This window comes from Podarcis tiliguerta (assembly GCF_965153285.1).
Source record: "Podarcis tiliguerta genome assembly, chromosome: 8".
NCBI lineage: Eukaryota > Metazoa > Chordata > Lepidosauria > Squamata > Lacertidae > Podarcis > Podarcis tiliguerta.
The window spans coordinates 37,009,391-37,021,984 of NC_139541.1; the positions used below are offsets into that span (position 1 = coordinate 37,009,391).

A 12,594-nucleotide genomic window follows, 5' to 3' on the forward strand; every position below is an offset into this window, starting at 1 on the left:
GAGCTCTAACCTCACACTGATGGGCTGCAACCAAACTCTGATTCACAGAGTATGGCTGGCGGAGGAGTTTTTTTGGAGCTTTATCTTCTGTGGATTTCAGGCTTTGAAGAGGTTAGAGAGAAAGGTGACAATTTGTTCTGGGAGAAAAATCCAATCTTAAGGGGGCACTTAGGGAGAAGCAGCAGACTAGTTTAGGAGAGAGACAAATCTGTCAGTATTGATTTTTCTCAGTTTGTCATTTTTCCAAGCTTAAGTGCTAATCTTCACATTTCCAGATCAGTTTACACTTATAAAAAGTCCACATGAAAATTCATCAGCACTTGAGCACACCTTTCTCCTAATGTACACGTTTTCCTATGTAATTTCCCCTAATAGTCTCATTTTTTGCCAGCCAACTTTCCCTAATATAACAGGTAGCATCCCGCTCAACGGAGGCCCATTGAATTCAATGCACCCATGTCATGCCCATCAATTTCAACAGGTCTCCTCTAAGTAGGACTAATGCGGGATACAACCCAATGCATTACTGCATGGCATTTTCAACAACACATGCCTTTTTATTTATGCTTTACCCTGGCATATGCATTTTTAGACACATCACTTGGTGGCAGAACTGCGTTGCAAAATTCAGAAAAGTGCCACTTCCAAAGGATGGCTGTTTTTCAGTTCGTGTATTATTTCAGAGCCTGCGAATTTAGGTGGGCTCACCTTTAAATGCAAACTGAAACACATTCCACCACCCTCATCCCTCGTGTGAGATCATCAGGCAGTTAAGAGTGGCAGAAGTGGAGGAGTAAAACTTCCTGGAGGGGGGAGGCATCAGGAGATGAGGTCAAAGAGATAAGGGGTGGGGTGCTGCCTCTGATTCATAAATCAATAGCCTTTTAGAACCAGATCTAAATAATGAATTGTTCTGTCTTTTGATTCCCCCACTCCCCGCTTTTAAAGAAATAGAAACTTGCAAGTTTCAATGCTAGTGGGTCTCTCTCTTTCTCTCTCACACACAAATACACAGTGTCTGCTAGGAAATCCTCCTTGGCAGTCCCCAGCTCACATTTGTTAGGCTGCCCAGCCTAACTGCCAAGCACAAAGGCATCATCCATTAAAAAGTTGGCTGGATTTTTGGAATGGTTCCTCCAGATAGCTTTGACACCCATCTCTGACTTGTTAACTCCCCCACACAAGGGGGAGGGAGAGAGTGGGGAGGATAGGAATAGGTGACAAGCTTTTTTACCCAGCACATTTCAAGGGTAAATCACAGTGGGAGACAACAGGGTCAGCTCGGATCTGCAATTCCAGTGGTTCAGTCCTTCCCTAAAAAAAAGAAAAAAAACACACCAAAAAGGGCATTGTGAACCACATCAGATTGCCAGTGGCCAAACCATCTCCAAGGCCCAGATCTCTATATGAGGTTAGAACAGCAGTGCTAATCTATCCAGTGTTTATAGAGCCTTCTCATCACTGGGAGGGAATGGAAGGCAGCCAAGTTGCAAGAAAACATTCATTATTTCATATATATATATATATATATATATGCGCGCTACTGTCAACAGTGACATTCAAACTCTCGGCATAACCCATCGTTAGAAATCTATGAACCAATCTGAAGATAATCCTGGCACAAGGTCAGTTCACACCCTGCAACCCCAAAGCATCTGAGTTCAGCACTGTGGAAATCCAAAAATTATATGTCAGAGAAGGTTGAATTCTACGCTGAAATTTCTGCAAACCAGAAAATAGCATGTATGAAAAGTTGGCTCATTTCAAATCATGTTACTCTTCTCTCTCTCTCTCTCTCTCTCTCTCTCTCTCTCTCATATTCTGAACTGTATCAGTGGTGAAAGCAGGCAGCAACAGTGTGCTGGCAAAATATTGAGAGCTCTTGCTGCATCATTTCACCCAATTTCAGTGCTGAGTACCAGAAAAAGCAGCAAGAGAGTTCTAACCATTTCACCGCTGAATCAGAAGTGTATGTTTTTGCAGAAAGGTCCATTGCTTTTGCAAGAAACATCAGGCACCTGCCATAAGCCCACGTGTTTTGACTTCTACATTTCCCTAAAGATGCCCAGGACGCAATGGATCTCCAAGAGAAATGCATTTCACATTTGCTGGGAAGCCACTGAGAAGACCCCTGTGCATGCGCATGACCTTCTGAGCTGGGACTCAGTCGGTACCACAGAGACAGCACCATCGCTTGAGGAAGGGATGTAAGTGCAATGTTAGAGCATATGCTTTGCCTGCCAAAGGGCCCAGTTTCAATCCCCAGAAGAAAGTGCTGGGAAGATTGACCAAAAGTCTTACTTGAGTGGAGAACCTGTGACCCTCCAGATGTTGTAGACTTCACCTCCCATCATCCCCTCCCATTGACTATGCTGGCTGTCAACAATGTGGAGTTGGAGTCCCAACAATATCTGGAGGGCCACAGGTTCTTCATCTCTGTTGCAAATCTATACGCCAACATTGCATGGTTGATTGTGGAGAAATAAGATAAGATTAATAATAATAATAATAATAATAATAATAATAATAATAATATCCCGCCCTCCCCAGCCGAAGCCGGGCTCAGAGCGGCTAACAACAGTAAAATGATAAAACATTCTAAAATCATTTCATTATAAAATTACTTCCAATCAAATTAATGGCAACCATTGGGCTAGAAGTTCTGTGAGGATTGCCAAAGGAGGGAGTCAGGCTGTGCCCTGGCCAAAGGCCTGGTGGAACAGCTCTGTCTTGCAGGCCCTGCGGAAAGATTTCAAGTCCCGCAGGGCCCTAGTCTCTTGTGACAGAGCTTTCTACCAGATTGGGGCCACAGCCGAAAAAGCCCTGGCTCTGGTTGAGGCCAGCCTAACCTCTCTGTGGCCTGGGACCTTCAAGATGTTTTTGTTTGAAGACCGTAAGTTCCTCTGTGGGACATACCAGGAGAGGCGGTCCCATAGGTACGAGGGTCCTAGGCCATATAGGGCTTTGGAGGTTAAAACCAGCACCTTAAACCTGATCCTATACTCCACCGGGAGCCAGTGCAGCTGGTATAGCACCGGGTGAATGTGATCTCGCAACGAGTACCCCGTAAGGAGTCTCGCCGCGGCATTCTGCACCCGCTGGAGTTTCTGGGTCAGTCTCAAGGGCAGCCCCACATAGAGCGAGAGAGGTAATCCAGTCTGGAGGTGACTGTCGTGTGGATCACAGTGGCTAGGTCAGGGTGAGAGAGGTAAGGAGCCAACTGCTTAGCTTGGCGGAATATGACTGAATGTAACCCAGAAGCAGTGGTGCTTGATGCCCAAGTGTTATCCATACACCAGCTGTACTAAAAAGGAACTGCTCTCTTCATTAGCTTGGACCATACTCATATCATCCCTGGTCATTGGTCATGCTGGCTGAGGCTGCTATATACCATCCTAGATTTACATAGCGCTGACCTTCCTACCACTTTGCCTCTCCCCCTCTTCCTCCTGGTAAGCAACAGTGACCCACCTGCCAGGAAGCTATTGTAGTGATTTTACGACACCTAGTAAGCTGCTTCTGACTGGTGTGTGTGTACACACACCCCTTCACTTTAGATAACTATCCCCAGTGTCACACTAAGGTAAGAATTAGCATGACAACTATATAAATTGTGTGGGGGGAGCTTTTGGGCATCCTTCCTTCCTTCCAGTTGAAGTCAATGGGAGCTTTCTTCCCACCTGGAGCCAATGAGTTTTCCTTCCATTTGGAGACAATGGGAGCTTTCCTTCCATTGCAAACAGTGGGTATGTGGGGATTTGAATAAGATCACAGCAGAGGCAAGGATTAAAGCTCACCTTCCCCATGTCACAGTTCCAGTCTGTTCACCCCAGCCTCCCAGAGCTATTAATTTTTTTTTTTTAAAAAAAAAAAATCAACTGCAAGGGCAAAGCTTACTTCTAATTTTGTTATCGGATGACTTTTTGTTTTTATTTTTTTAAGTGATTTGAAAGTTTTGCTTCTTATGGTGTGCACACATAGTGCTTTTGTGCCACTGTCACTTGGGGAAAAAGGGGTCTTGAAACATTGCAAAAGCTGTTCAACAGAAACCAAAGTGAGTTTAGTATATCACTCACAAGCATTCCTCCCCCTTTCAAACTGCCTCCATTTTTCTGAAAAAGTGATTGTCACCAGTAGAAATGGTGAGAGGTGCTTTTTATTAAGGAATAAAGCTTTTAAGACTATTTTGTTACTGCTTAGGAGTTGTTGTTTTTTAGGCTACCATAACTCAAACTTTAATGAAATCATAGTAGATATATTTTTCTTATATGCAATTAGATGCATTCCACCATGATGTCTTTTGATCTCATGTTGAGTTGCGGAACTTTTAATTTTATGAGGTGCATTTCATTATTATCTTTTGCTGTGATATACATCTTGATCTTTTAGATGCCCCAATTTTCTTTGCTACACACATTGAGTGGTGTCAAGGCAGTTGGCCGTATCCACTCAATGTAACCCCAAACGTATTTGTGTAAAATTAGTACACAGGATTTGCTAGAAAGTATATACACTTTGTTTATAGAAAGTATATACAATGACTATTGGATTTGGTGACTTAAAATTGCAGTTTTTCAAAAATGTTTGCATGAAATGGAGAAAAGTAACTCAGTTTAAAAGGATTTTGCTATGTTTTTAACTGCTGCAAACAACCTTTCTTTTCTGGTCTCTTTATCATTTTTAAAAGTTGGCAAATCTGCCTGTATTCCTAGACAGTGAGCTCTTTGTCATAGTGGCTTCCTGGTGTTCCGATGAGCAAATTAAAAATAAACAAAGTTTTGCCTTCAGTTTGGAGAAACGATAAAAGAGGCAAGATTTGTTTCTACTGGCAATACAAAAGGTTTTGGACAACCTTACTCAACATCTGAGAAGTGAAAGGAAATTCAGAATCGTGCCCTCTAAAACCAAACCACTGACACAGATTTCACTTGTGGGGCCAGAATTTATCTCAAGAGGAAATCTGTCTTACATTTATCTGCATAAATTGAAACTTGCACCATTTAATCCTGCACTATGGGCTAGCCCCATATCAAGCTTTAACCAATTTCTCAATGACTGATTATGGCTGATTGTGGGGATGGTCAAATATATCAATTTCAGTTTCTAAAATTCTAATCATAAAATCAGTCACCCCCTTTTCTGCACCAGATTGCAATTTTAAAATTGTGCAGAGCTTTTGTGTGTGTGCATTTATACTAATGCACATACTTTTGATGTAACGTGGCCCAATATTTACCATTTTCCCAGGGAATTTTGCGAATAGAATGCATTATGGTTAAGCTGGAGAAGTGCCTTGCAAAACCTGAGGATGTGCAGCTTTCAAAAGACAGCTAGTGTGGCAGTCTGCATTCTGATTTGGAAAATGCAAATGAGGGAGGTTCCTATCAAAATGCAAACCAATCAAATGCACCCCCCATCCCTGTGCTAGTGACTGTGGAACTAAATAGTGACAAGAATCCAGAATTTATTAGCGTTGACGCGAGCTTGTGTACATGGTCTGGAAGCAAACAGATTAAAATGAATTCCGCTTAGCTGTTATTCTTGAGTGTAATTTGGTTTCTGGTTTCTTAAAATTGGTCTGAGATGCTAACAATACAATGTCTACAAATCCACATGAAAATACATTGTAAGTGACATAATTCTGTCTTGTAGTCTCTTACTTTGTGCGAGGAAATACTCCAGTCTAAATTTCTGGAGGAGCAAGGAAATTATGAAATGCTGTGTAAATGTTTTAGGAGCATGGATTGCTTTAAGTTCATGGAAAATTGCTCCGGTCTTTTATGAAGTACAGTTTCTTTTAATTTTACTGCCTTTCAGGCCAGGGAGGTGGGGAGGGAAAGGCCTGTCTCTCCTACTGACATGTCCGGCCGTCAGATTTGCAATCTGTTTGTTTCAGAGTTTCTGTGCAATTCCGCCTTCCAAGGCAGCCTCAGGAAAACGAGTAGCCTTTATGCATTTGTTGTGTTTCCTTAAATGATTGTTTAGTCGGGAGATGTTGCCAACTTCCTGATGGGTTATTTCTGAAGCTGTGGTAGAGAGACATGCTTCCTTTTTTTTACTTAAGGAAAGGGAGACGGGCAGACGAGAAGCAACCGGCTTGGGAGAGAGGTGGACTCTTCAATCTGTAGGTACCGGATCTTTCTCTTTCAATGCTTTGCCCATCTTCCCACCCCTCCTCCACTTTCCCAAGACTGAAATGCACACACTTTCTCAGGAATCATATAAGACCTTCCAGTTTCAGTGTGTTTGGAACCCTTCTGGAGAAACCTCAGTAATCTATCACTCTATTAAGAAAACTTGTTGGGTAAATACCGGTTGCTGTTGAAAGTTACTTCAGATGTCTGCATGCCCTCTATTCACTGTAACTTTTGTTTTTATAACATATTTTGCCCTACATGCTTCAGATTTTCTTTTCAAAAGCTGCTAGCTCTTTTTCCTCGCTGCAGATTTATTGCAAGCCGATTAGAGGTTTCATTAACAGATATAGCATTCCATCTTATGCATCTCTCCACTGAATGCGTACATCTCTACATCTGTCAGTCAGTTTTTAATTTGTCTCGCTCCCGGAAGATTTTGGGCAGGCAACAATATTTTTTAAAAACCACACATTCAGAATCTGGGGAGGTTTATACAAAGAAAAAGCAGCTTTTAAAAAGTTCACATGGCTCACACTATTTAACTTGGTTTTATTTTACTCTTTCAATGCAATTGTTCTATCCGTATTTTCTTCTTGCGAGCAGGATTGTAGACATTTGTACATTAGTATTTTGTCAAAATGTAGCTTGCTGCATTAAATCCTTAGGATTTCAATTTTATTTCTGCGTTATAAATATGTTTACCTTAATCCCAATAACACTGGATAAATAGAAAGGCAGGTAGGCACCAGCTTTAACAACAGATTTTAAAAGACACCACTAGCGATATGATAAAAATCTATAGGACAGTATGTCTTGTTTGCAGATGGTTGAAATGATTGGGGAAACAACAAGTTTCACCCTCTGTATGAAATACAGAAAGAAAGATTTTGCATAATGGAGCTGGAGGGTGGGGTGACCTCGGTGTGCATTACTATTTTGTGAAGAGTCATAGGAATTATTTCAGAATCTGTTGACAGGTAACATACATGCAGGGAGTGGGATGTGCAGTTTATATGTGCTGACATAATGAAATCTCAAATCCTGGAAAGTTTTCCAAAGTACAGACAACAGAGCCACAGCCCCCAAATTCACAGATTATTATTTCTTAAGCCATGCTGCAGAACATCAATGGCCCCACATCAAAGTCAATGAGTTGTTCTTTAAATATAAATGAAACCAATGACACTTGATAATGCAGCGCAAGCCTACTCAGAAGCAAGCCCCATTGAGCTCGACAGGACTTGCACGCAGGTAAATGTATTATACCCGGGATTTCAGCACAATAAACTTTCTTTGAATCGAGGCCACTGTGGTTATGCGAGTTCAAATTCAGGCAAAGGGAGAATTTCTTTGTGTGCAGAGGCTTCCACAACTGGAGTGGAAGGGGGAGATAGACCTGTGAGCACATCAGAGCAGGTTTAGAGTCCACATGTCTTAATAAGACTAAGATCCCAGTCATGGCACCAAAAAGAAAAGAAAAGAGACTATGGAGACACATTTATAATACTCATGTCGAAGCAGAGATAGCTACAACAAATAGGAAGGTTTTTTTTAAAAAAAACAACAACAACCCACAATTTTGATAAACATTACAAAATTGAAAGATTTTGACAAACAAAAGCAAAATTTTCTGAGTGCAAACCATGTATCACTTTTATAAAATGTTACTTGTATATTCAGGAAGGATTCTGGCAACAATTCAATTTTCCCAGTCACAAGCAACAGATTTCCATGGAAAATTCATTTAGCAATCTGGAATTTGTCCAGATCAGGATGTGTGCCCATCATTTTCTGTTTTTGGAATTACTCTGGTTAGTGTTAGTCCACGAATGGCAACCCAATACATCCATTGCCACTCCAAGTTACACTATCATCCCACTGTGTGCGTACTCCTCAAGCTACACAAACCTTAGCCCTTCTCATTAAGTGTGTATTTCACTTGCAGTTGCATTGCCTCATTGATTATGTAGTCTTTAAATGTTTTGTTCTGTGGATGAAATGGAACAGGTGTTAATCTGGAGAACAAAGGTTCACAGTTTTAAAAGAGTTCCCAGTTTTTAAAAAATACACCGTGCATAATTGACAAAAAAGGGTTAACCTATTGTCTGGGTGCTTGTAAGTGCTGCTTTGAAAGTGCTTAAATACTTCCCAAATGAATGGGCATGAATTTTCAGATCAAAACTGAAAACCGCAGAATTCAACTTGAATTTTGGTGTTGCTGAAATTCGGGAGCCACCCTCTTTCAAGTACTGGCGTGCAGCAAAGAAATCCAAATATTTTTCAAGCCTCCACCTCAGCATTTTGTTATTCTTCCAGATAAACTTTTGCTTTGTAAATCTGTTTTAAAGGATTTAAAGTCTGGGTAAAGATCTTTATCAGGAGGAAGCCTGCTGAGCTGGTTAGGAAAGGAGTTCCATCTTCATCCATTAGGGGGCATTGCTACTTCTGCAGATCAAACCAGGGGAGGAAAAAAACCTTCAAGATTCCGAGAACCTGACAATTTAAAGCAGATTCGACCTCATCATCTCTGTTTAGCTGCTCAGAACACTAATTTGGTGTAAAACCATCGTTTAATAGTTAAAAGAGCCATTCTTGTTGCTATTTGTGACTTCAAGCGTTGGTGCATCAAAGGTTGTTCAGACTTCCAGTATGGAGAGAGGAAAACTGGCTGTCTATTTGCAAACCATAATTAATTAGTCTAGCAGGGCGCAATTCAAGGTTTTTGCTTGTTCCTTTCTTTTTGACTGATCCACATTTTCCTCCGGTGATTCATTTAATACAGCATTTATCCCATATTAAAAGGTTAAGGTGTTTAATGATTAGATTTCTAGGGGAAGTGGGAAGCACTGGCTCTCAGGGATGAAGTTAATGGAGCAACATCAGTTTGTTCAAGGAGCGTATTGTGGACCAATGAATGGCAAACACTGTTATTCCAAATTCTTACTAATGAAATATTTTATTTTTATTTTTGTAAAAATTTCTACCACATCCGTCTAGTGTCAATGCATCACTCAGGTCAGATGACAGCATTTTAAAATCACAGTATATTCAATATACATTACAATACAAAGAATAAAACAAGGTAAAATTCACAAAATATAAAGTACACAACTTTTTTAGAAAGAAATCTATTCAAAAGCAACAATGGCAGGATCACGATAAAAAGAACCTCCTTTTTTAAACCTTAGCAGGCAAAAGCCTACTAGAATAAAATGCCAGCAAATGCCAGCTAGAGAGGCTACAATCTTATACCCACTTACCTTGGAGTAGGTGTTATTGAATTCAATGGGACACCCTTCTGAATAGATTTCTGGAAAGAGCCAGTCTGGTGTAGTGGTTAGAGCGTAGAACCAGTACCCAAGAGACTTGGGGTTAAAAAATTTACTGAGTGATTTTGAAAACTAGTTTCTCATCCTAACCTACCTCACAGGGTTGTTGTGAGGATAGATTAAGGAGGGGGATAACCTTGTATGCCACCTGGAGACTACATATATTTGATAATAAAATGAAAATGAATATTTTATTTCAAATTGTCCACTTGTTAGGGTTTCAGTCTTGTTTTAAATGTATTTGTTGCTGTGCTTTTACCTTTTTTTTTTTTTACCTGTTATGTAAATCACCTTGAGATGGTGGCTGAGGAGATGAATAAATTGATGACGATTATGATGATAAACGACTCTGAACATATTTTAAAGAGGAAGGGTGGTCATTTTGGTCATCCTTTATATATCAACGTGATTCTCTTGGCCATTGTATATGCACCTTCCACAGAGGTGAGCAAGGTAGTTTAGAAACTGGAAATAAAATCCAAGAAAGAAAAAAGAAATTTCTGCCCCCCTCTGAGCTTTCAGTCCTTGATGTAATCTCGGCTGTGGAGATGTTTTAAATTGCTGATAGGTTACTGAATTTATCCTGGGCTTTTTGACTGTTTTGGAGCTGATTTTTTTAGATCATTACAAAGCGTGGCTGTTTTAGAGCTGTGGTAACAGGGCCCTCCAGATCCTGCAGGACTCTAGAACCCATCAGTCCCAGGCAAGATGGACAATGTTCAGGGCTGCTGGGAGATGTAGTCCAGCAACATCTGGCTAACAGGACTGTGCTGGCTTACTCTTCTTTCAGTGCATTTCAATGGTATTTGCATTGGTCATTTTTATTACCGAGAGCCAATGTGCTGTAGTGGTTAGAGGGTTGGATTAGGACCTGAGTGACCAGGGTTCAGATCCCCACTTGGACATCAAGCTCATCGGGTGACCTGGGGCCAGTCACTGCCTTTCAGCCGATGCTTCCTTACAAGGTTGTAAGGATTAAATTGGGGGGGGGGGGGAGAGATAGAGAACCCTGTATGCCACCTTGAGCTCCTTGGAGGAAAAAGTGCAGTCAAAAAATAATACTGCATAGGACTTTGTCAAGAATGTTTTCTGAAAAAAAGAGTTTGTAAATTTATTAGGCTTGAATTTAACAACCAAAGCACCAGGCACACCACTCATTGCTCAGGGAAGCAATGCAAGTGTCAAACAGCTAGACTTCCCATCTCTAATGGAAGCTTAACACAGTTTGTAAAACAACCAAAATTTGGGGTTGTGTCCAGTGTTAGGCCTGCTCAGGAGTAGACCCGCCAAAATCAATGCTCTTGACTAACAGGTTCATTAATTCAAATGAGTTTACTCTGAACGGTATTTAGACTGATGCAACCCATAGGAATTTCATTCGATTCCCTATCAATATTACATCAGATAAAAAGAATATTGAACGTATTACTGGAGGAAAACAGGGATCATTACTCACTTATTAAATCAGTTCAGCACTGCAACAATAGATTGATCAGTTGTGTGATCCTAGACATGTCTACTCAGAAGTAAGCCTCATTAAGTTCCACGGCATTTCTTCCCAGAGGAAGGGAGTGTAGGATTGCAGCCCAAGTATATCACCCCAGACTGTAAATAATTCTTCTAAATATGTTCAACATTTTTCCCTTAGGGAAAATGTTTAAACTTGCAGCAGCCCCATAAACCCTAAGCATGTTCACTCGGAAGCTAGTTCCCTTGAAATAAAAGCGACTTAGACTCATGTCAATACTGCACAATCATAACAGAGCATATTAAAATGAAAGAAACATAAAATTTGCTGCATGTAATGGTAATAAAAGACATCTTTCTACCCCCATGCCAGATTAGCAAACATATATACCTATGAATGTGAAATGTATTCATTTTGTGTTTTGTTCTTTCTGCAGCAGGGAGAGTTAAGTCTTGTGGGCTGCATAACTAAATTCCCAGAGTGATTTTCATAGGTATGATACAATTTCTTTTCATATGCACGTATTTGCTGCATTAACTTTTAAATTTATTTGGGGTTTTTTTAAAGTCCAGATTTCTTCTTTGGTTGGTGTTAGATTGCTTAAATAAGCAACAAATGAGACTGTCAGATTAAACTTGTTCAGATTTACATTTTAAAAAGCAGTTAATTATTCTCTGGCTAATTCAGCTTCACAACTTGATCTTTAACTGATACATTGTCTTCTCTCCACTAATCATGACCTATTCCTCTTCATTCACCACAGATTTCCCTTCCTATTTCCTGACATGTTTGGGATCGCTGGTGTCAGCAGGGGGAATAACAAGTCAAATGAGCGGCAGAAACGCCAACAAACTTACACTGTGTTGCTATATGAACCCGACTACAAACAACAACTGAAATATTAAAAAGGAACAAATTCAGCCTAGTGTTTTATCCAAGGTGTATATTGCTGGGCTCTGCCAAAAATGTCAAATCTTGTGGCATTTTCAGTTGCTGGATTATTATTCATAGACCTGTAAAGATTTCTAATTTACGTTGTTTCAAAGGTCGCAGCCAACTTAAATCAAAGTCTTGCTGTCTTTTATTTATCCTAGTGCCATTCTGCGGAATGGAGAGTTTCTGTTCATGATTGACGTCTTAGGGGCAAATTAGCCCTAACGTTAAATCTCGTATTTGCACTGAGGCGGCAGGGGTTTTTTAAAATTAAAAAAAAACCCCCACATGAGATGCAAAGATTTATCTGCTTATATTATTTATATCTTCTTGTTTGCCCAAAGACCTCAGGGTGGGTTACAGCAATTAAACATTGTCATAATCAAATATTAAATCAGTTAAAAGCCACCACCAACTAACTGTATTCTGTGTCATGTGTTGTTTTCCTTTAGATGAGCTCTCAATATATAACTTTCCCTCTTCGTTCATGGACTTACATTATTTTCTCAAAAGTCTGGTTATTTATATACATATATATATATATTTATATATAAAAACCAGCTAGTTTTTCCAATGCACTTTCTGAAGTGTCTTGAGTTCATACCCCACCCCAACCCATTCAGCGAAAACTAATTTTGGGAGAAGCTCTTCAGCAAGTCAAATAATAGGGTTGTCTGTGAGTTGGCACATTCTGTTTTGTTTGGTTAAGGTGGAGGAGATTTACGAG

General features: G+C 40.2%; 1 long non-coding RNA gene across 3 annotated transcripts in view; it reads left to right on the forward strand.

Annotated features, from left to right (window-relative positions):
• LOC310682797 overlaps positions 1–12,352 on the forward strand; it is a 28,721-nt gene extending 16,369 nt beyond the window's left edge. Inside the window, exons 2-4 of one of the 3 annotated variants that reach the window (XR_014514169.1) lie at positions 6,065–6,128; positions 11,371–11,427; positions 11,698–12,352. This is a non-coding gene — a long non-coding RNA (uncharacterized lncRNA). The remainder of the gene's footprint in view (positions 1–6,064; positions 6,129–11,370; positions 11,428–11,697) is intronic. The other 2 variants (XR_014514170.1, XR_014514168.1) reach the window with 2 other exon arrangements.
• Positions 12,353–12,594: the final 242 nt, after the last annotated feature.